Source organism: Nelumbo nucifera, chromosome 2 (assembly GCF_055504915.1).
Source record: "Nelumbo nucifera cultivar China Antique chromosome 2, China Antique-T2T, whole genome shotgun sequence".
Taxonomy (NCBI): domain Eukaryota; kingdom Viridiplantae; phylum Streptophyta; class Magnoliopsida; order Proteales; family Nelumbonaceae; genus Nelumbo; species Nelumbo nucifera.
Window position 1 is genome coordinate 85,458,071 of NC_142650.1, and position 25,316 is coordinate 85,483,386.

A 25,316-nucleotide genomic window follows, 5' to 3' on the forward strand; every position below is an offset into this window, starting at 1 on the left:
GGTAGGAGCATTGGATAGCTGTCAAGAACATATTTAAATACCTTCGAAGGACAAAAGAGTTTTATCTGGTATTCGATGGTAGTTCACTGGAAATTCTGGGGTATACTGATGTCGATTTCCAATCGGATCCAGATGATAGAAAGTCTACATCTGGGTATGTTTTCACGATAGGATCGTATGCTGTTTGCTGGAAAAGTAGCAAACAGGGGTCCACGGCAAACTCCACAACCGAAGCCGAGAACATTGCCGCAAGTGAAGCTGCCATGGAAGCTGTGTGGATGAAGAAGTTTGTTCACGAATTAGGAGTGGTTCTGTCCAGCACATCACCCATCCCATTGTTGTGTGACAATAATGGAGCCATCAGCCAGGCTAAGGATCCTTAGGCACACTCCAAGTCAAAGCACATCGAGAGGAAGTACCATGTACTGTGGGAGATCGTTGGAAGAGGGGACGTCCTGATTCAGAAGGTAGCATCAGTGGATAATGTGGCAGACCCATTAACTAAGCCACTCACATAGAAGGTGTTTGAGAAACACGTAGAAAGTATGGGACTCTGGCTTGTACCAGATTGGACCCAAGTGCAAGTGGGAGCTGTTGGATAGTTTTTTTATGCCCTTAGCTTCAATCAGTTTTGATGTACTTTTGATTTTTAATGTAAATAAATGAAGTACTTGTTTGATTCATGTTGTGTGGTATACTTCTGTGTAAGACCCAAAAACTAGACACTTAATGAGACTTGTGTTGGTTTTAAATGTTCACATCCATTGGATAAGTCTGGGGAGATTTATCCTGCCAAGGCTGACACTGGTGTGCTGCCAACTGTTGGGGTGGCTTGTCTCAGCTGCCAGGGTGAGACCCAAGTCACATGCAGTGTAGGATTAATTGAACCCTTGAACCAGACCAGATTTCCAGTATTGCCCTGAACCTTGGAGATTGATGGGCAAATTTGAAAAGTTACACCTGACCCCTAGACCCGATTATGGTACTGCACTAGGTGTCAGATTGGGCCATCTTTGATATGCCAATCAGGTAGATCCTTAGCGGGGGTCAAAACCTGGGTATGTTGGGACAGTCTGAGAATTCATCTGAGTGGGTGATCATAGCGACGGGATCAGGTCCTTTGTCGGATAATGGTAATGATCAGGGATGCACTCTCTCTGATGGAAACCAAACTGCCGGCATTTGATTTCAATTGTTGGAATTTTTTTTGCAAAATTTATATATATGATATATATTGAAGTATGGTTTCAAAATTGTTTGCAAATGGTTTTAATTCCTAGGATCCATGTAAGTAGAGAGTGCAGCACTGTTCCTTGCAGCCGAGGGAGAGGTCCTCTCTTGTCGGGCAATGCTTGATCATTATGGGCTGAGAGGTTAAGTGTAAGGCCAGGGACCACTTAGTGTAAGTGTTGGGCCTATAGGGTCCATGTGATGGGCTCAAGGGGTTCACTAGGCTCTCTAGTGAATTCGGCCAGGCCTTGTAACAGAGGCTGGGCCGAACCCATGTGGCTGGTGTGTAGATCACTGCTTGGGTCCCATGCCATACAAAGAAGCCCAACTGGGCAGTAGTTTGGAAGACTTTTGAGCACATAACCTTGTTGGGCCTAAAGCCCATTTCGAATTGGGCTGATTTGATCAATCAATTTTAAGGGGCGGATTTGAGATTAGGATGAGCCCAAAAGCTTATCTAATCTGTAGATAGGATTAAGAAGAGTCCTAATCCAAATACAGATTTGGATAAGGGCAACTCCTGATATGATTAGGAAATCATTTCTTAATCATTAAGCAATTGGAGGAAACCCTATTCGAATTACAAGAATTCAAACCCTAGGGGATTTGCATAGAACACACCCTACAGTTTTGTGAGATGGAATCTCATAATCCCTAGAGAAAAGAAAAGCAGTTCGCCATCTATTTCTCTAGCTCCCTCCTGTTGCAACCGCCACCACCGGTCACAATTTGTTTTCTCTGTCAGAGAAAGATCAAGAAAAGTTCTTGATATCAGTCTTTGTTGAAAGGCTGATTCAGTTTGGTGCTCATTGTCATCCAAAGGATTCTTGTGAAGGATTCAGTGTGTAGGATGCACCCTGCTAGTTCTATTCCACAGTTGCTATGTCATCTTCAGCAGGAACAGATCTTGGTTCCTTCTTTGGGCGTGAACACCAACTTTGAGAGAATTTTTTCTCTAGATCAGGTATAATTACTCCCTTCACTTTTGGTTCAGATCTGTTTCGGTTCTGGTTCAAGTAGGATCCTTGAATCTTGATTCTAAAATTAGGGAATGCGATTCCTAGTTGAAAGGCAGGTAGAAAATTTTTGAAATTCGCCCACCTATTCCGTAACTGTTTTGGCATCCATATGATGGATTCTACCATCCCTTTCACCAGGCTCTCCATTATAGAGGCTAGTTTTTAAACTCAAACGGCTGAGAGTCACCTACGACACTAGAATAAAACGGTGTTTGGCGATTTATTTCTAAACATCAAACTAGTAGAAATGAGGTTCTCAGAAGGGAGGTTGCTCATACTGAACAAAATACTACTTAGAGTCAATCCAAGTTAAAGGAAGCAAAGCAAAATCAACATCATTGGCAACTATGAGAAGAAATTTATTGGAAGCAGAAGTCCCGAGTTAAATGATTAGCTGAGGCAGATTGTAATGCAAAATTCTTCCATGCGATTGTTAATGCTAACCAGTGTTGATCTTTACTTAAGGAGATTTCCTTAGAGGATGATTCCTCAATCACAGATAGCAACCAAATCATCTCAAAGGGCATACATTACGTTAAGAACATCTTCTTAGCCAAACCATGCCAGATAACATGCAACTGCTTCTCCCTCCTTCACCAGAAGAAATCAAATAGGCAGTTTTCTCCCTTTCCAAAGATTCCACTCTAGGCCCGAATGGTTTCATGAGTTATTTTTATACTCATTGTTGGGATGTAATTTGTGACGATGTAAATGCAGTGATCCTGGACTCCTTTCATGGTATGGACCTTCCTTTAAGTTATACTTCTGCTTATAATTCTTTGATTCCAAAGTGCTAGAACCCTTAAAATTTTTCAGATTATAAGCCCATTAGTGTTTGCAATTTCTCCTACAAAATCATTTCTCCTCAACAAGTTGGTTTTATCAAGTGTCACAACATTCTTGATAATATTGACATTCTCAAGAGTTAACTCAGGAGATAGATTGGAAGGATAGGGGAAATAATTTAATAATCAAGCTTGACATGTTGGAAGCCTATGATAGGTCAGACTGGAACTTTCTCTTCGAAGTGGTAGCTAGATATGGCTTTTCTAATAATTGGATTGCTCTTATTCGTAAAGCAGTGTGAAATTGTTGGTTTTCTCTGAAAATTGGTGGCTCTCTTCATGGATGCTTCAAATCTTCAAGGGAACTCAGATAAGGCAATCCCTTACTCCCTTGCCTTTTTATTATTTCTGAGGAAGTGCTAAGCTAAGGTCTTTCCCAATTATTCTCTTATAACAGGGAGTTATTTTATCATTCATCATGTGCCGAGAGGCTGCCCCTGGGTTTCACATTGCTTATATGTAGATGACACTATCATTTTTTGTAATGGGTTCAGACAAGCTTTGAGCAAGTTGATGGTTTTTCTCAATAGCTATGAATTGAGTTTTGGTCAGAAAGTATACAAGCGAAAAAGCTCCTTTTATATCTCTTGCAAGGTGCCTGCCACTCACTACACTATAGTGTGGTCTGTGTTGGGTTTTGACAAACAGCCGCTACCTTGCAAAGGTCTGGGAGTTCCTTTTCAAAAAGGAAAATCAAGAGCTTATATGTTTGATGAATTGATAACCAAAATAAATTCTAAAATGGAATCTTGAAAAGAAAGACTGTTGTTAGCTAGAGGAAGGCTTACTCTTTTAAAGCATGTTATTTGTTCCATGTCGGTTCACTTGTTGATGGCTTTTGAATTACTAAAGTCGGTTCTACAAAATATTGGAAAGAAATTAAAAATTTTCCTCCCGTCTGGGCTTGATGAAGAGAATAAACACAATTGGGATTCTTGGGCCTTAGTCTGTAAACCCATTGAAGAAGGCGGTTTGGACATATGGAGACTATCTGATATCAGTAAAGTATACAGACTAAAATCTCTTTGGAGAGCTCTCACTCAAACTAGTTGTTGGGCAAAATATCTGAAAGGAAAGTATTTTTCTAAATGGCATACATAGAACACTTATAATGGCTCTTCAACCTGGAAAACAACTATCAGCTTGGTCAATCATTTCTTTGACTGCACTACATTGCATATCTGATCTAGTAATATCCTTTTCTCGACAAAAAAATTGGTGGTACAATGAACCATTATTCAGGTATGCTTTGGACCCCAACAAGTATAATTCGCAATTAAAGTTAAATGAGGTCTTGGACAATGATAGTGTGTGGCACTAGTTGCATTAAAAATAATTTGCCTTCTGACATTTTAATTGCTATTTCCACTTTGGATATCAGCCTAAGGGACAGTTCTGACTTGAGGATTTGGAAGCTGATTGAGTTCACTCCCTTGGACCATTCTTCACTGGGTTGATGAAATCACAGATTTGATTTCTGGTATGCAGATTGGGTTCTCACACATTTATAGAGAAGGTAATATAGTTGCAGGTGGCTAAGCGAACTTAGCATGTGATAATGTTTGATGCAAGAAGCTCCATCCCACGTGTTATTCAGTTTATTTTTGTTTGACAGTGTATGCCCTTAACTCCAATCAGATTGATATACAGATACATTTATTGTAAATAAATAAAAGTACATTACTGTTTCATGCTGATATTGGTATGTTTTTGTAAAATTACCCCTTAAATTAGACACTTATGAGATTCGTGTTAGTTTAGAATGTTCTCAACCATTAGATAGATTTGGGGAGTTTATCCTACCAAGGCTGACACAAATGTGTTGCCAAAGAAGTTGGTGAAGGGATGAGAGATCCATCCTATGGACGCCCAAAGATTGCGGAATAAGGGGCGAATTTCAAAAATTTTATCTCTCCCTTCAACTGGGAATCGTATTCCCTATTTAGAAAATCATATTTTCAAGGATCAATCTTGAACCATAAACTGAAGCAGATCTGAACCAAAAGGAGTGGGAGAGGATTATACCTGATACGGAGAAATACTATCTCCCAATGGAGGTGTTCACACCCAAGGAAGGATCCAAAATCTGCTCCCACTGAAGATGGCGCAGTGAAGGATTGTGCAGAATCAGCAATGTTCTTCAAAAGAACTTGACCCTTCGCAAGAATCAACTGGACGGCTTGTGAGTACAGCTCCAACCAATCTTTTCCCAAAAGATTGAAATCAAGATCCAATCTTGATTGCTCCCAAGAACTGGAGATCGAACTGAAGGAATGGCAATGGCAGGAAGGTGGCGGCAGAAGAGAATTCGCAGTATGCAGGAAATCTCTTAATCTCTCTTTCTTAAAGAGAAGAATGCTATTGATGTTATTGTGTTTTTCAAGGCTGCCGCCCCCTTCCCCTTTTATAATCTTAAAGGGTTCAGCTCCTAATCAGATTAGGAGTTGCTAATCCAAATCATATTTCGGTTAGAAGTCCCTTAGTGATAAGGGATAATCCATATCTTATCTGCAGATCAAATCAGCTGTCTCCTAATCTAATTAGGAGGTTTCCAGATCTAAATCTTATTTAGATCTTGGACTCTCTGAGTGGATAGGGTCTAAGCCCAATCCTTTCAGCTGACCCACTTCAGAATTCGCCCCCTTTAAATGACTGATCAAATCAGCCCAGTTCGAAATGGGCTTAAGGCCCATTTAAGGTTATCTACTCAAAAACCTTCCAAATTGCTGCCCAGTTGGGCTTCCTTGTATGGCGTGGGACCCAAGCATTGATCTACACATCAGCCACATGGGTTCAGCCCAGCCTTTGTTACAAGGCCTGGCCGAATGCACTGCTGAAGACAGTGTACCCCCTGAAACCCATCAAATGAGCTCTATGGGCCCAACACTTACATTAAGTGGTCCCTGGGCCAAGCCACCTTGTAACACCTAGGGATTGTGGGCAGATGCAAGATTAGCCCATCAGGTGTTATCCTCAATGGTCTTACACTTAACCTCTCAGCCCATAATGATCATACACTGCCCGACAAGAGAGGACCTCTCCCTCAGCTACAAGGAACAGTGTTGCACTCTCCACTTATATGGATCCCCGGAATTAAAACCTTCGTGCAAACATTTTAGAAACCATATATACTTTTATATCTTATATAAAATATATTTTGCAAAACAAATCTCAACGGTTGAAATCGCCTTCTTGCAAACATTTTCTCCTCCCATTCTTGATAGTCTCTCCTTCGGGCCTCAGAAGCCCTATCTCCTGGACGCACCGGGGCAGGATTCTTTGCCACTTTCTCAAGTTTTTCAAAAGCAAGGACCAGCATAAGGTTCCTATACCAGTCAGCATAGTTTGGGCCCTTCAACTTGTTGTCATCAAGTAGCTTTGCAAATGATCCGTTTGCCATTTTCTGATAAAAGAGCAAACATCAGTCCACGACCTAATTTGATTCATCTTCATTTCATAGATATGGATTTTAATCTACGATCCATTTCCATTTATTCATCTCTGAGATTTCCCTCCTTAGTGACGGAGACTACGGGTTGTCTCTGGAAATGTGGGAAATCACATAGGGTGCATGAAGCCAACTGTTTCAGCTGCATAACCCCACCACCTTTCTGTGAAGGATCATATCCACTCATCATATGAGTTTTCCCTTTGGCCTCTGTCAGATAAGGTTCAGAGCCGTTTTTAGGTAAACCTTTCTATCCAGTGAGTTCTTACCCATCATATTCGTGAACGCCAAGGTACGGTGAGAGAGTTCCCATTTTCTGGTGAAGCCCCTCCCACATCGGTCTATGACGCCCCTATCAACTTATGAAACACTTAGACAAGCCCAACAGCAAATGGATAGCCCATTTTCTGGTGCGTTTCCTCATTACTGAAGGACCCATCCTCGTGCTAATGATGGAAGGCCTTTAGAGAGTTCATCATATGAATCTCCCTATCACATGCACTCATATCATCTGGAGGGAACAGATAATTATGCCCTAGTTCCATCTTTAGGTCAAACCAAAGTGGTTCCCACTGACTTTCATAAAGCCAGATTTTGGTGGGCCTAAATCGGCTAGGGTTCCGCACGAGACCTCATGATGAGGTGTGGGGCCCACCACTGAGGGAGGTCATCCAATGACCGAAAGGGACACCATGGCAATGATGTGCATTCAGCCATGGTGTGCGAAAGAGCCACTGTCGATTGAGCATGGGCCAAGTACTTCTGGCCCAAGTACGTAGCACATCACACATCCATACATCACATGCAGGGATAAATTGATCCAATCAATTAATTATCTGTAAAGCCCATTTGAAGCCCATTTTAAATCCATAATATTAACCATTAATATTATCTAGGTATATCGGCCGAACGGTTCAACCCATATAGCTTTATGTGTTAAGTGGGCTTTTAGCAGTTTTAACTATTTAAAACTGGGCTTTTACAGGTTGGGCCGAATTAACCATTTAATTAAATATCAATCCTTAGGCCCATCAGTGGGAAAATTAGGGCTGACTTTCAGCCTTGATTAAGCCCTAGATTTGGTCCAAACAGTTTGAACCAATCTTGGTTCGAATGGGTCTAGGGTTTGATTTTTAATCAAATCTTTAATTCAAGAAAATAATTTGAAATTAATTACTGATAAAAGAAAAACAAGAATCAGTAAATCAGGGCTGTTCGCACAATCCATCCTGCAAAACAGAGGTTAGATCACAGAATGCAGTTTCACAAACTGCAAATCGCAGATAGCGATTCTCCCATCTGCGAAATCTTCTTCTCTGTGAAATCTCCCTTTCTGCGCCGCCATCTTCGATCCAATATTAAAATAAATAGAAATCCTATTTCTATTAATAATTACATCAGATCGAATACCTATACATTGAGTCTAGAAAAAAAATTATTTACAGACCAAATGTAATAAATAAATCAAGAAACTGCAAATCTTGCAGGTTCCCTACGCAAACCATGATTTTGATCTCCTCTTGTACGAACAGCCCATAAATCAAGAAAATCATAAAGAACAATTCTAAATAATAATCAGATTTATATAAAATTAATTTCAGATTATTCGCCCATTAATTTTGGGAACAAATTTCCCAAAACCCATATCTGCACAAATTGGGTAGAACACCTTCTGCCCAATTGCGTAGGTTCAGATCTGAAACAAACTGGTTCAAGATTTGAACCATGGCTCTGATACCACTGAAGGGATGAGAGATCCATCCTATGGACGCCCAAAGATTGTGGAATAAGGGGCGAATTTCAAAAATTTTATCTCTCCCTTCAACTGGGAATCGTATTCCCTATTTAGAAAATCATATTTTCAAGGATCAATCTTGAACCATAAACTGAAGCAGATCTGAACCAAAAGGAGTGGGAGAGGATTATACCTGATACGGAGAAATACTATCTCCCAATGGAGGTGTTCACACCCAAGGAAGGATCCAAAATCTGCTCCCACTGAAGATGGCGCAGTGAAGGATTGTGCAGAATCAGCAATGTTCTTCAAAAGAACTTGACCCTTCGCAAGAATCAACTGGACGGCTTGTGAGTACAGCTCCAACCAATCTTTTCCCAAAAGATTGAAATCAAGATCCAATCTTGATTGCTCCCAAGAACTGGAGATCGAACTGAAGGAATGGCAATGGCAGGAAGGTGGCGGCAGAAGAGAATTCGCAGTATGCAGGAAATCTCTTAATCTCTCTTTCTTAAAGAGAAGAATGCTATTGATGTTATTGTGTTTTTCAAGGCTGCCGCCCCCTTCCCCTTTTATAATCTTAAAGGGTTCAGCTCCTATCAGATTAGGAGTTGCTAATCCAAATCATATTTGGGTTAGAAGTCCCTTAGTGATAAGGGATAATCCTTATCTTATCTGCAGATCAGATCAGCTGTCTCCTAATCTAATTAGGAGGTTTCCAGATCTAAATCTTATTTAGATCTTGGACTCTCTGAGTGGATAGGGTCTAAGCCCAATTCTTTTAGCTGACCCACTTCAGAATTCGCCCCTTTTAAATGACTGATCAAATCAGCCCAGTTCGAAATGGGCTTAAGGCCCATTTAAGGTTATGTACTCAAAAACCTTCCAAATTGCTGCCCAGTTGGGCTTCCTTGTATGGCGTGGGACCCAAGCATTGATCTACACATCAGCCACATGGGTTCAGCCCAGCCTTTGTTACAAGGCCTGGCCGAATGCACTGCTGAAGACAGTGTACACCCTGAAGCCCATCAAATGAGCTCTATGGGCCCAACACTTACACTAAGTGGTCCCTGGGCCAAGCCACCTTGTAACACCTAGGGACTGTGGGCAGAGGCAAGATTAGCCCATCAGGTGTTATCCTCAATGGTCTTACACTTGACCTCTCAGCCCATAATGATCATACACTGCCCGACAAGAGAGGACCTCTCCCTCGGCTGCAAGGAATAGTGTTGCACTCTCCACTTATATGGATCCCCGGAATTAAAACCTTCTTGCAAACATTTTAGAAACCATATATACTTTTATATCTTATATAAAATATATTTTGCAAAACAAATCTCAACGGTTGAAATCGCCTGCCGGCAGTCTTGGTTTCCATCAGTGAGAGTGCATCCCCGATCTTTACCTTTGTCCGACAAAGGGGCTGATCCTGTCACTATGATCACCCACTTAGGTGAATTCTCGGACTGTCCCAACATACCCAGGTTTTGACCCCCGCTAAGGATCTCACTGATTGGTACATCAAAGATAGCCCAATCCGACACCTAGTGCAGTATCATAATCGAGTCTAGGGGTCGGGTGTAACTTTCCAATTTTGCCCATCAATCTCCAAGGTCCAGGGCAATACTGGAAATCTGGTCCAGTTCAAAGATTCAATTAATCCTACACTGTATGTGCCTAGGGTCTTACCCTGGCAGCTGAGACAGGCCACCCCAACCGACTTGGTGGCACTACAGTGTCAGCCTTGTCAGGATAGGTCTCCCTAGACCGACCCACTAGCTGTGAACATTCTAAACTAACACGAGTCTCATTAAGTGTCCAGTTTAAGGGTATTACACAGAAACATACCAAGGGAACATGAATCAAATATGTATCTTTATTCATTTACAATAAACTCATAAAGTACATCATTCTGATTGATGCTAAGGGCATACAAAACTCTCTAACAGTTGGAGCAGCTTATCTCAGTTGCTAGGGTTAGACCTGAAGCGCACGCGGTGTGTGTTTGATTGAAACACTGAACCTGGACCATTTTCTAATTATGCCCTGGACATTGGAGATTGATGGACAAAACTGCAAAGTTACACATAACCCCTAGACTTGATTATGGTACTGCACTAGGTGTTGGATTGAACTATCTTTGATATGCCAATCTGTGAGATCCATTGAGGGTCAAAACCTGGGTATGTTGGGGCAGTCGGAGATAGTTAAGTGGGTGATCGTATGAAGGAAGGGTTAGGATCCATCATATGGATGGCCGAACCATGCTAAATGGCTGGGAAAAATTTCAAAATGTTTCTTTATCCTTTCGGGAATCCAATTCCCTATGTTTCGAAAAACTACAATTTCATTGGATCGGTCTTGCATTGAATCGAACCAGATTTGAAACCAAACAAAAGGAGAGATGTATACCTGATATAGATACCACAAATGCAGATCCCAAGGTGGAATTTCACACCCAAATCAGTCCTAAAACCAGCCTTCACTGATGATGGCGCAGTGTACTCTTGAAGCTGGTTTAGCAATATAGTTTTCAGCAAAACTGCAATCCAACTACTTGGATCAAACTAGGGAAGTGAGCAAAAAATTTCTCTGAATTTTTCTTGCAAAAATTAGAGACAAAACTGATCTCTATTAGTCCCAAAAATTGTAGTCAAACTAGGGTTTCTTGGGAGACAACAGAAAAAGAGAGAGAAAGCAAAATTGAGAGGTGTTCTTGATCAGTTCGCCCTCTTCTTCTTTTTTCTCTTTTATGGAGCACTTCTCCTAATCAAACTAGGAGATTATCCAAATCTAATTTGGATGTGGACTCCATACTCATTTCCAAACCCAGATTCACTCCATGTCACATGACAACTTAAGCTGTCATGTGACATCTTAATTAATCATATTAATTATGGGCTATAGGCCCATCAGCTATAAGGTTCACGACCCAAGGGTGTTGCTTGGCCAAGTTAGGCCTAATTTGTATGGCATGGGACCCCACAATGACTTCACATAAGTCCACATGGGTTCGGCGTAGTCTCTGTGAAAAGGCTTGGCCGAATTCACTAATGAATGTAGTGAACCCCAGAGCACATCACTATGGACTCAAAACGGGCCCAACAATTACACTTAAATGATCCTTGAATTCAACCATCCTATGAAGACCAAAAGATAATGGACATAAGTAAAATAAATCCAATTAGGTAATCAACCCTATAATGGTCTCTTACACTTAACCTCTCGGCCCATAATGATTAAACACTGCCCAACATGGAAGGGTCTCTCCCCTGGCTACAAGGTGTAGTGTCACTTTTTGCTCGAATGTATCCTGAGACTTAAAACCTTTTGCAAACATTTTTCATAAAACACAATGTGTGTATATATATATATATACATATGTATTGCAAAACCAAATCTCAAACACAATTGAAATCCACTACCGGCAGTTTAGGTTTCCATCAGAGAGAGTGTAAACCCTTATCATTCACTTTGCCCAAAAAAGGGGCCGATACATTCACTATGATCACCCATTTAAGTGAATTCTCAAACTGCCCCAACATACCCAGTTTTTAACCCTCAATGGATCTCATTGATTGGCATATCAAAGACAGTTCAATCTGACACTTAGTGCATTACCATAATGAAGGGAAGGGAGACCCATCATATGGATGGCCGAACCATGCAGGGTGACTGGGAAAAATTTCAAAAATTTCTTTTCTCCCTTCCAGGAATCATATTCCCAGTTTTAGAAAAAGTACATTTTTCAAGGATCGTTATTGAAACAAATGGGACCAAATCTGAAACCAAAAGAAAGGGAGAGCAATACCTGATATGGAATCCACACGTGCAGCTCCCAATGTAGGTGTTCACGCCCAAAGAGGGTACCAAAACCCGCTTCCATTGAAGATGGTGTAGCTTGAGATGAAACAGGTTCAGCAATGCAGTCCTTCAGCGAGAACTGCAATCCAACGGCTTGGATTAAGCAAGGGAGTGTGAGCATGAAATTTGATATGATTTTCTTGCAAAATCAGAGGTAGGAACTGATCTCTATCAGTCCAAAAACTGTAGATCAAATTAGGGTTTGGGTGGCAAGAATAGAAGGATACAACTGAGAGTAGAAAAGGTGAAAACTAAAGTAGTTCACCCCCTTTATTTATAAGCTTTAAAGATCAGCCTCTCCTAATCCAATTACGAGCTTCCTAATCCAAATCTTTATTTGGATGTAGACTCCTTAAGTGGATAAGAGTTATCTTCTTATCCCATTCCTGATCTAAGCCCATATCCATACCCAAATTCGCCCAAGTCACATGATTGTTTAAGCTGTCATGTGACTTCTTAATTAATCTAGTTAATAATGAGCCTTAGGCCCATTAAGCTAGCAGACTCACTTCCCTTTTTAATTGCTGGCTAACTTGGATCTCTTTGTATGGTGTGGAACCCTAACATTGACCTCACAAAAGCCATATGGGTTCAGCCTAGCCTCTATTACAAGGCCTGGCCGAATTTAGTATTGAACACAGTAAACCCCTAAGTCCATTAGTATGGGCTCTTAACGGGCCCTACATTTACACTAAATGGTCATTGAATCCAGCCACCTTATGAAGGCCCAAGCACTATGTTCTTAAGTGAGATTAGTGTTAGACAGTGTATGCTCTTAGCTCCAATCAGAACGATGCACATTATGACATTTAATGTAAATGAATAAACTACATATTTGATAGACATTTGATTCAGGTTATTATGGTGTGTTTTCGTGTAATACCCTTAAACTGGACACATATTAGACTCGTGTTAGTTTAGAATCTTCACAGCCATTGGATAGATCTGGGGAGATTTATCCTGCCAAGGCTGACACTGATGTGCCGCCAAGTTGGTTGGGGTGGCTTGTCTTATCTGCCAGGGTGAGAACTGACGTACATGCAGTGTGGGTTTTCTTAAAACCCTGAACCGGATCAGAATTCTAGTATTGCCATGGACCTTGGAGATAGATGGGCAAAACTGGAATGTTACACCTGACCCCTAGACTCGGTTATGATACTGCACTAGGTGTCGGATTGGGCTGTCTTGGATATGCCAATCATTGAGATCCTTAGAGGGGGTCAAAACCTGGGTATGTTGGGACAATCCGAGAATTCATCTGAGTGGGTGATCATAGTGACAGGATCAGCCTCTTTGTCGGACAAAGTGAATGATCAGGGGTGCACTCTCTCTGATGGAAATCAAAGTTGCCAGTAGCCAATTTCAACTGTTGAAATTTGTTTTGGAAAAGATATTTATATAGAGATATACATATATATATATATATATATATATATATTATGGTTTCAAAATGTTTGCAAAAGGTTTTAATTCCCGGGATCCATGTATGTAGAAACTGCAGCATTGTACCTTGCAGTCGAGGGAGAGGTCCTCTCTTGTCGGGCAGTGTTTGATCATTATGGGCTGATAGGTTAAGTGTAAGACCATTGAGGGTAATACCTGATGGGCTAATCTTGCATCTGCCCATAGTCCTTGGGTTTTTATAAGGTGGCTTGACGCAATGATCATTTAGTGTAAATGTTGGGCCCATTAAGAGCCCATGGTGATGGACTTAGGTGTTCACTGTCTCCTATAGTGAATTCGGCCAAGCCTTGTAACAGAGGGTAGGCTGAACCCATGTGGCTGATGTGTAGATCAATGTTTGGGTCCCACGCCATACAAGGACATCCAACTGGGCAGCAGTTTGGAGGATAAGTGAGCACAAAGACTTAATGGGCCTGAAGCCCAATTTGAACTAGCTTAATTAGATTAATTAAAGAGGGTCAGTTCTGGGATTTAGATCAATAGATAGGATAAGCGATTGTCCCTACCCACTCAGATAGTCCAAGAAACTCCTAATTAGATTAGAAAGGCTGATCTTTATTTGTAGATAAGACAAGGGATTATCCTTATCTCTTAAAGAAAGTCTAGATCTAAATACAAGATTTGGATTAGGAAACTCCTAATGGGATTAAGAGAACCTCTCTTTAAGGCTATAAATAGGATAGCAGGGTGAACCCTCAAAAGACAACATAAATCATCTAACAAACTGGTGAATTCCAGAGAGATACAACACAATTTGACTGCACTGTCTCCTTCTCTCCTGCTCTTGCCGCCATACCAGTTCGATCTCCACCTGTGGGAGCGATCAAGAAAGGTTATTGATATTACCTTTTGGTAGAAAAGGTAATCTGAAGTACTGCTCACTAGCCCTCCATCACATTCTTGTAGAAGAATTCAGTTCTTGCTGAAGAGCCATCCTGCTGATTCTGCTTCATCCTGCACCGTGTCATCTTTGGTGGAAGCAGTCTTTGGATTTTTCCTTGGGCGTGAACACCTTCATTGGAGGTTATTATTACTTCATATTAGGTATATCCCTCCACTCCCCTTTGGTTTTAGATCTGTTCTGGTTTAGGTTCAAGATTGATCCTTGAAAATGTAGTTTTCTAAAATAGGAAATGCGATTCCCACATGGGAGAGAGAGAAATTTTTGAAATTTCGCCCAACCTTCCTGTAGGGTTCGATCATCCATTTGATGGATCTCTCATCCCTTCAGTGGTATCAGATTCAGGTTCAAATCTTGAACCAAAATTAACCAGATCTGGAACTGCACCAATGGACAGAAGGCGTTCTACCCGATTTGTGCAAATTAGCGTTTTCTGGGAAATTTATTCCCAGTTTTTGGGCGATTGATCTGAAATTAAATATTTATAAATCTGAATTAAATTTAGAATTGTTCTACATATTTTTCTTGATTCTTGGGCTGTTCGTACGGTGGAGATCGAAATCTTTAATAGCGCAAGAAATCTGCGCACCTACTATTCTTTTTCATTCTTGGTCTGTAATTAATTATTTTTAATTTTTTATACGGAATGTATAGGTATTCAATTTTGATGTAATATTAATAGAAATTAGGTTTTTCTGTTTTATTCCATTCAATGTTGAAAAAGAAAGCACAAGGTGGAGAATTTCGCAGATTAGGGTTCGACCATCTGCGATTTGCAGTTTTGAAAACTGCATGTTGTGATCTAACTTTTGTTTTGCAGGGTAGCAGTCCTACAAACAGCCCTCCAACTGATTCTTGAATGTCTTGTATTAGTAATTTAATTTCAGATCATGTTCTTGAATTAAATCTTGAATTAAAATTCAAACCCTAGACCCATTCGAACCAAATTGGACCAAACTGGTTGGACCGAATATGTGGTTCGATGGGGGCTGTTCTCAGCCCTAATTTTTCACTCATGAGTCCAGGTGTTGATGGTTAATTGCAAGATGCAATTCAGTCCACACCTGTAAAACCCAGTTTTAATATGTTAAAACTGTTTTAGCCCATTTCAGCATAAAAGCTATATGGGCCGAACTGCTCTTTGCAAATCAGCCCATATACCTAGATAATATTAATCAGTAATATTATGAATTTTTATGGGCTTTAATCATGGGTTTTACAGTAATTTAATTGATTAGATCAATTTTAAATTTTCTGCATGTGATGTATGGATGTGTGATGTCAAATGTTCATGGGCCATAACTTGCGGACACTATGGCTGAATGCACATCATTGCCATGGTGTCCTTAAGATCATTGGATGATCTCCCTTTGTGGTGGGCCCCACTCCAGCTTCTTCCCCAACAGGAATCATGCAGAACCCTAGCCGTTTAGGGCCCATCTAAATCTGGCTTTATTTAAGTTAGTGGGAGCCACTTTGGTTTTAACCTAAATTAAACTAGTGCATAATATTTTGTTCCCTCCACTGAAATATGAGTGCATGTGATAGGGAGATTCATATGATAAACTCTCTAAAGGCCTTCCATCATTAACATGAAAATGGGTCTTTTTAGTAATGATGAAACACACCATAAAATTGGGCTATCCATTTGTTGTTGGACCTATTGGATTGTTTCATAGGATGATAGAGGCATCATAGACTGATGTGGGAGGGGTCTATCCTAAAATGGATGACTCTCTCACGGTACCTTGGCATTCACGAATATAATAGGTGAGCACTCCCAAGACAGAAAGGTTTAACTTAAAATGGCAATGAACCTTGTCCGACAGAGGCCAAAGGGAAGCTCATAAAATGAGTGGATATGATCCTACGCAAAAAGGTGATGGGGTTATACAACTGAAACAGTTGTCTCCATGCACCCTATGTGATTTCCCACATTTCCAGAGACATAATTCGAAGTCTCCGTCACTGAGATGGGAGGGAAACCTCAGAGATGAATAAATGAAAATGGAACATAGATTAAAAGCCATATCTATGTAGATAACATGAATCAAATAAGGTTGTGGACTAATATTTGCTTTGCCCTTTATCAGAAATGGCAAACGAACAATTCTCTAAATTGTTGGACGACAACAAACTTAAGGGCCCAAACTACGCTAACTTGTACCGTAACCTTATGCTGGTCCTGACGTCCAAGAAATTGGACAAGGTAGCTAAAAACCTTGCTTCGGAATGTCTGGGTGACAGGGCTACATCATAGTCTCCTTGGATAATCAAGAATGGGAAGAGAAAAACTCTCTTGCCTGGTGCTACATCATAGTCTCCTTGGATAATCTGATACAGTGATAGTTCGATCAGATCGAATTGTCAAGGATATCTTGGATAGTCTGAGGACGATGTATGGGGAGCAGAGTCGTTCTACTTGTCAGAAGGTCTTGAAATAGTTTATGACCGCACAAATGTCCAAGAACCAGCAAGTCATGACCATTGTCTTAAGATGATGGGATACATCAATGAACTTAAGGCTCTTGGATCTGGGCTTGATCATGTCACCAAGGTTGATTCCATCCTAAATTCTTTGCCTCCTTCCTTCAATTAGTTCATCATGAACTATAACATGAACAAGCTAAATGTTAGCATCTAGGAACTCAGTAATATGTTGCAGAGGGCCAAGGAACTGATAAAGAATGATGAGCCCACTACCATGCTTGTTGAATGTGGAAAATCGAGCAAGAAGAAGAGGAAGGCAAAGAGGAAGCCTTAGAAGAAAGTTAGCAAGACCAAAAGGCAGAGGAAGGACAAAGCACCAGATGCTTGTCACTTCTGCAAGTAGATCGGCCACTGGAAGAGGAACTGTCCTCAATACCTGGAGACCAAGAAACAAGGTAATTTCGAATCCTTTGTCAAAAAAACCAATTTATTGGTAACTTCTGCTTCCTGGTGTATTGACTTTGAGGCTTCAACTCATGCATGTAACTCACTGTAGGGGTTCAGGACATGCAGAAGACTAAGTGACAAAGAGGTGATTCTTTACTTGGGGACTTCTGCAAGTTTTGCAGCTACAACCATAGGGACTGTAGAATTGTATTTTAGAGAATGATTAATTACATTTAAAGATTGTCTTTATGTACCCACTTTGAGAAGAAATTTGATTTTTGTTTCAAAACTGTGTGCAGATGGATATTTTGTTCTTTTTCATAATATGATTACTATTAAAAGATTGTCTCTATGTTCTTCATCCTTCTTTAGAAACAAACATAACCGAAACTACGTTAGATAATATCCCTAAGAAAAGAACCCGTGATACAGTCAATCCCACATGCCTATGGCATTACCAACTTGGCCACATTAACATAGATCATATCACAAGTTTGGTAAAGGATGGCCCTTTGGATTTTCCAGTTGCAGAAGATCTTCCAACCTGTGAACCTTGCCTTTAGGGTAAGATGACAAAATGAACATTTAACGGTAAGCCTGAAAGATCGATAGGCACACTTGACCTTATACATACTGATGTATGTGGTCCCATGAATGTTAGGACACGTAACCAGCACATTTAGCTCATACACCCTATGAGCTTTGGACCGGTAAGAAACCAAGTGTAAGACACTTGAAGACTTGGGGTTGTCTGGAACATGTTAAAAGAACGAGTGTGAACAAATTGGAATCCAAGACCAGTCGTTGCCTATTCATAGGCTACCTCAAAGGCTCTGTGGGTTACTTATTCTATGACCCAGGAGAATAGAAGGTGTTCTGTAGTCGAAACACCCGATTCTTGGAAGTTGATTACATCCTGAACAATTATCGTCAAGAAGTTGTTCTTGATGAGGAGAGCTCAAGGGTAGTGGGAGATGTTCCACAAGCTCCAATTAATGACCAACCTAGGAGATCTACCCGGATTTCCAGGCCTCCAGTTCATTTCGGCTATGACCAAGAAAGTTACTTGGTGGAAACCACGACCAGTGAGGAGGATCCCGTGACTTATATAAGGAAGCAATGATGGAAATAGATTCCTTGAAGTGGGTAGATGCCATGAGAGCTGAGATGGACTCAATAGAGACCAAGGGAGTCTGGACTATAGTAGATCCGCCTCCTAGCTAAAAGCAATTGGTTGCCAATGGATCTATAAGAGGAAGAAGGGCCCCGATGGTAGGGTTGAGACCTACAAGGCTCGTCTTGTGGCGAAAGGGTACACTTAGAAAGAAGTAATTGATTATGAGGAAACCTTTTTGCTGGTGGCCATGCTTAAATAAATTAGGATCCTGCTAGCTATAGCAGCGTACCATGATTATGAGATTTGGCAAATGGATGTCAAAACTGCGCTCCTGAATGGAGATCTTAGTGAATATATCTATATGTAGCAACCGCAAGGTTTCATAGTTGTGGGTCAGGAACACATGGTACGTAAACTAAACCGACCCATATATGGACTTAAGCAAGCTTCTAGGAGTTGGAACATCCGGTTTGACTCTGCCGTCAAATAGTTTGATTTTGAGCAAAACCCGGAGGATAAGCCCTGTCTTTATAGGAAATCCATGAAGGGATGAGAGATCCATCCTATGGACGCCCAAAGATTGCGGAATAAGGGGCGAATTTCAAAAATTTTTCTCTCCCTTCAACTGGGAATCGTATTCCCTATTTAGAAAATCATATTTTCAAGGATCAATCTTGAACCATAAACTGAACCAGATCTAAACCAAAAGGAGTGGGAGAGGATTATACCTGATACGGAGAAATACTATCTCCCAATGGAGGTGTTCACGCCGAAGGAAGGATCCAAAATCTGCTCCCACTGAAGATGGTGCAGTGCAGGGTGGAGCAGAATCAGCAACGTTCTTCCAAAAGAACTTGACCCTTCTTAAGGATCAACTGGACGACTTGAGTACAGCTCCAACCAATCTTTTCCCTAAACGATTGAAATCAAGATCCAATCTTGATTGCTCCCAAGAACTGGAGATCGAACTGAAGGAATGGCAAAAGCAGGAAGGTGGCGGCAGGAGAGAATTCACAGTATGCAGGAAATCTCTCAATCTCTCTTTCTTTAAGAGAAGAATGCTGTTGATGATGATAAAAGGCTGCCGCCCCCTTCCCCTTTTATAATCTCAAAGGGATCAGCTCCTAATCAGATTAGGAGCTGCTAATCCAAATCATATTTGGGTTAGAAGTCCCTTAGTGATAAGGGATAATCCCTATCTTATCTGCAAATCAGATCAGCTATCTCCTAATCTAATTAGGAGGTTTCCAGATCTAAATCTTATTTAGATCTTGGACTCTCTGAGTGGATAGGGTCTAAGCCCAATCCTTTTAGCTGACCCACTTCAGAATTCGCCCCCTTTAAATGACTGATCAAATCAGCCCAGTTCGAAATGGGCTTAAGGCCCATTTAAGGTTATGTACTCAAAAGGCTTCCAAATTGCTGCCCAGTTGGGCTTCCTTGTATGGCATGGGACCCAAGCATTGATCTACACATCAGCCACATGAGTTCGGCCCAGCCTTTCTTACAAGGCCTGGCCGAATACACTGTTAATGACAGTGCACCCCCTGAAACCCATCAAATGGGCTTTATGGGCCCAACACTTACACTAAGTGGTCCCTGGGCCAAGCCACCTTGTAACACCCAGGGACTGTGGGCAGATGCAAGATTAGCCCATCAGGTATTATCCTCAATGGTCTTACACTTAACCTCTCAGCCCATAATGATCATACACTGCCTGACAAGAGAGGACCTCTCCCTCGGCTGCAAGGAACAGTGTTGTACTCTCCACTTACATGGATCCCAGGAATTAAAACCTTCTTGCAAATAATTTAGAAACCATACATATATACTTTTATATCTTATATAAAATATATTTTGCAAAACAAATCTCAACGGTTGAAATCGGCTGCTGGCAGTCTTGGTTTCCATCAGTGAGAGTGCATCCCCGATCATTACCTTTGTCCGACAAAGGGGCTGATCCTGTCACTATGATCACCCACTCAGATGAATTCTCAGACTGTCCCAACATAGCCAGGTTTTGACCCCCGCTAAGGATCTCACTGATTGGTACATCAAAGACAGCCCAATCCGACACCTAGTGTAGTATCATAATCGAGTCTAGGGGTCGGGTGTAACTTTCCAGTTTTGCCCATCAATCTCCAAGGTCCAGGGCAATACTGGAAATCTGGTCCAGTTCAAAGATTCAATTAATCCTACACTGTATGTGCCTAGGGTCTCACCCTGGCAGCTGAGACAAGCCACCCCAACCGACTTGGTGGCACTACAGTGTCAGCCTTGTCAGGATAGGTCTCCCCAGATCGACCCACTGGCTGTGAACATTCTAAACTAACACGAGTCTCATTAAGTGTCCAGTTTAAGGGTATTACACAGAAACATACCAAGGGAACATGAATCAAATATGTATCTTTATTTATTTACAATAAACTCATAAAGTACATCATTCTGATTGAAGCTAAGGGCATACAAAACTGTCTAACAACTCCCACTTGCACTTAGGTCCAATCAGGTACTAGCCGGAGTCCCATGCTTTCCACGTGTTTCTCAAACACTTTCTGTGATAGTGGCTTTGTCAATGGGTCTACCACATTCTCCGCTGATGCTACCTCTTTACACTATCCTCCCGTAGGTCCAGCATTGTCATACAACAGTGGAATGGGTGATGTGCTGAATTCCAAATTCAGGAATGAACACCTTCATTTATAAGGCAGCCTCACTTGCAGCAATGTACTCGGCCTCGGTCGTGGAGTCTGCAGTGGAACCCTGTTTGCTGCTTTTCCAGCAAATAGCACACGATCCTATCGTGAAAACATATCCAGATGTAGACTTTCTATCATCTGGGTCTGACTGGAAATCGGCATCTGTAAACCCTTGGATCTGTAGTGAGCTACCGTCGAATACTAGACAAAACTCTTTTGTCCTTCGAAGGTACTTAAGTATGTTTTTCACAACAGTCCATTGCTCCTGCCCTGGGTTGGCCTGAAATCTGCTTACTACACTCACTGCCTGAGCTATGTCAGGACGAGTGCACAGCATGGCATACATGATGCTCCCTACGGCTGAGGCATAAGGAACGTCTTTCATGCCATCAATCTCCTCAGAAGTCTTGGGAGACATCTTCTTGGAGAGAGTGACTCCGTGCCTGAAAGGAACATTTCCTTTCTTGGAGTTTTCCATGCTGTATCTTTTGACTATTTTGTCAATGTAAGCAAATTGGGATAATCCTATTATCCGCTTCGATCTATCTCTATAGAGTCGAAGACCCGGTATATAGGAGGCTTCTCCAAGATCTTTAATGGAGAATTGCTGCGAAAGCCATACTTTCACTGTAGTTAACATTCCCACATCATTCCCAATGAGTAGAATGTCATCTACATACAGAACCAAGAAGGTAACCTTATCCCCACTGTACTTCCTGTAGACATAGGGTTCATCCGGATTCTGCTCGAAGTCAAACGATTTGACAGCAGAGTTAAAACGGATGTTCCAACTTCTAGAAGCTTGCTTAAGCCCATAAAAGGATCTGTTAAGTTTACATACCATGTTTTCCTGACCTGCAGCAACGAAGCCTTGCGGCTGCTACATATAGATATCTTCAGTAAGATCTCCAACCAGGAATGCAGTTTTAACATCCATCTGCCAAATCTCATAATCATGGTATGCTGCAACAGCTAGCAGGATCCTAATGGATTTAAGCATGGCCACAGGCGAAAAGGTTTCCTCATAATCGATGCCCTCTTTCTGAGTGTACCCTTTCGCCACCAGACGAGCCTTGAAGGTCTCAACTTTACCATCGGGGCCCTTCTTCCTCTTGTAAATCCATTTGCAACCGATTGCCTTTACCCCGGAGGGCGGATCTACAAGAGTCCAGACTCCATTGGTCTCCATTGAGTCCATCTCTGCTCTCATGGCCTCCACCCACTTCTGGGAATCTATGTCCAACATAGCTTCCGCGTAAGTCACGGGATCCTCCTCACTAGTCAAGGTTTCCACCAGGTAACTATCCCGGTCATAACCATAACGGACTGGTGGCCTGGACACCCGAGTGGATTTTCTAAGTTTGTCACTACCTGGAACTTGTGGCATCTCCCACTGCTCCTGAGCTCTCCTCATCAAGAACAACTTCCTGACGATGGGTGTCCAGGATATAGTCGGTTTCCAAGAATTGCGCATTTCGACTGCAGAACACTTTCTGCTCACTTGGGTCATAGAAAAGGTAACCTACAGAGCCTTTTGGGTAGCCTACAAATAGGCAATGGCTGGTCTTAGATTCCAACTTGTCTGCACTCGTTCTTTTGACGTGTGCTGGACAACCCCAAATCTTCAAGTGTCTGACACTTGGTTTCTTTCCGGTCCAAAGTTCATATGGAGTCTCTAATGCGTAACCCCAAAAGGATGTGGGTAACTCTGAGTGTATGAGAAGCGACCGGACCATATCTAATAAGGTCCTATTCCTCCTCTCTGAAACACCGTTAAGTTGTGGTGTAGCAGGAGGAGCTAATTGTGATACTATCCCATTGTCCTTTAAGTAGTCCCTGAATTCGTCAGAGAGATATTCGCCACCTCGATTGGATCGAAGGGCTTTAATTTCTCTCCCTAACTGTTTCTCGACCTCTTTTCTAAACTCTTTGAACTTTTCAAAGGATTCAGACTTGTGTCTCATTAGGTACACGTAACCATATCGTGAAAAATCATCTGTGAAGGTGATGAAATACACGTGTTGATTTCGTGTCCTAACACTCAGGGGACCACATACATCAGTATGTATTAGGTCAAGTGTGCCTGTACATCTTTCAGGCTTACCGTCAAATGGCCGTTTCGTCATCTTGCTTTGTAGGCAAGGCTCACAGGTGGGAAGATCTTCTACAACTAGAAAATCCAAAGGACCATCCTTTACCAACCTTGTGATTCGGTCAACACCGATGTGGCCAAGTCGGTAATGCCACAGACACGTGGGATTAACTGTATCACGGGCTCTCTTCTTGGGGTTTTCAACCGACGTAGTTTCGGTTATGTTAGTTTCTAGAGAAGGATGTAGAACATAGAGACCGTTCTCCAGTTCCCCGTATGCGATGAATCTGTTGTTTCTTTTAATAGTAATCGTATTACTAAAGAAGACATAATAACCATCTGCACACAGTTTTGAGACAGAAATCAAATTTCTTCTTAAATTTTGTACATAAAGGCAATCTTTGAGTACAATTATTCCTTCTCTGAAACATAATTCCACGGTTCCTATGGCTGCGGCTGCAACAGTTGCAGTAGTCCCCAAGTAAAGTGTTACTTCTCCTTCACTCAGCCTTCTGCTTACCTTGAACCCTTGCAGTGAGTTACACGCATGAGTTGAAGCCCCGGAGTCAATACACCAGGACGCAGAAGCTACCAACAAATAGGTTTCTATAACACAAGTTTCAAAGTTACCTTTCTTGGATTCCAGGTAGGCAGGACAATTCCTTTTCCAGTGGCCGGTCTTCTTGCAAAAATGACAGGCATCTGATGCCTTGTCCTTCCTCTGTTTCTTGGGTTTGGCAGCCTTTTTCTGGGGCTTTCTCTTTGCCTTCCTTTTCTTGCCCGATTTGCCAGTTTCAACAAGCATGGCAATGGGCTCATCCTTTTTAATCAATTCTTCGGCCCTCTGCAACATATTGCTGAGTTCCTGCAAACTGACGTTCAGCTTGTTCATGTTGTAGTTCATGATGAATGGATTAAAGGATGGAGGCAGAGAGTTGAGAATAGCATCGATCTGAGTCACCAGATCCAGCCCGGATCCAAGAGCCTCTAGTTCGTTGATATACCCCATCATCCGGAGACAATGGTCGTGAACTTGTTGGCCCTTGGTCATCTGCGCGGTCATGAACTGTTTCAAGACCTTCTGCCGAGTAGAACGATTCTGCTCTTCGTACATTGTCCTAAGACTGTCCAATACGTCTTTAGCAAGTTCGATCTGATCGAACTGCCTCTGAATTGGATTGTCCAAGGGGGCAATGATATAGCAGCGGGCAAGGGAGTTTTTCTCCTCCCATTCTTGGTATTCTCTTCTTCGGGCCTCAGAAGCCCTATCTCCCGGACGGTCCGGAGCAGGATTCTTGGCTACCTTGTCCAATCTCTCAGAGGTCAAGACCAACATAAGGTTCCTGTACCAGTCAGCATAGTTTGGGCCTTTCAACTTGTTATCATCAAGTAGCTTTGCAAATGATCCGTTTGCCATTTTCTGATAAAAGAGCAAACATCAGTCCACAACCTAATTTGATTCATGTTCATTTCATAGATATGGATTTTAATCTACGATCCATTTCCATTTATTCATCTCTGAGATTTCTCTCCTTTCTCAGTGACGGAGACTACGGGTTGTCTCTGGAAATGTGGGAAATCACATAGGGTGCATGAGGCCAACTGTTTCAGCTGCATAACCCCACCACCTTTCTGTGAAGGATCATATCCACTCATCATATGAGTTTTCCCTTTAGCCTCTGTCAGACAAGGTTCAGAGCCGTTTTCAGGTAAACCTTTCTATCCAGTGAGTGCTTACCCATCATGTTCGTGAACGCCAAGGTACCGTGAGAGAGTTCCCATTTTCTGGTGAAGCCCCTCCCACATCGGTCTATGACGCCCCTATCATCTTATGAAACACTTAGACAAGCCCAACAGCAAATGGATAGCCCATTTTCTGGTGCGTTTCCTCATTACTGAAGGACCCATCCTCATGCTAATGATGGAAGGCCTTTAGAGAGTTCATCATGTGAATCTCCCTATCACATGCACTCATATTATCTGGAGGGAACAGATAATTACGCCCTAGTTTTATCTTTAGGTCAA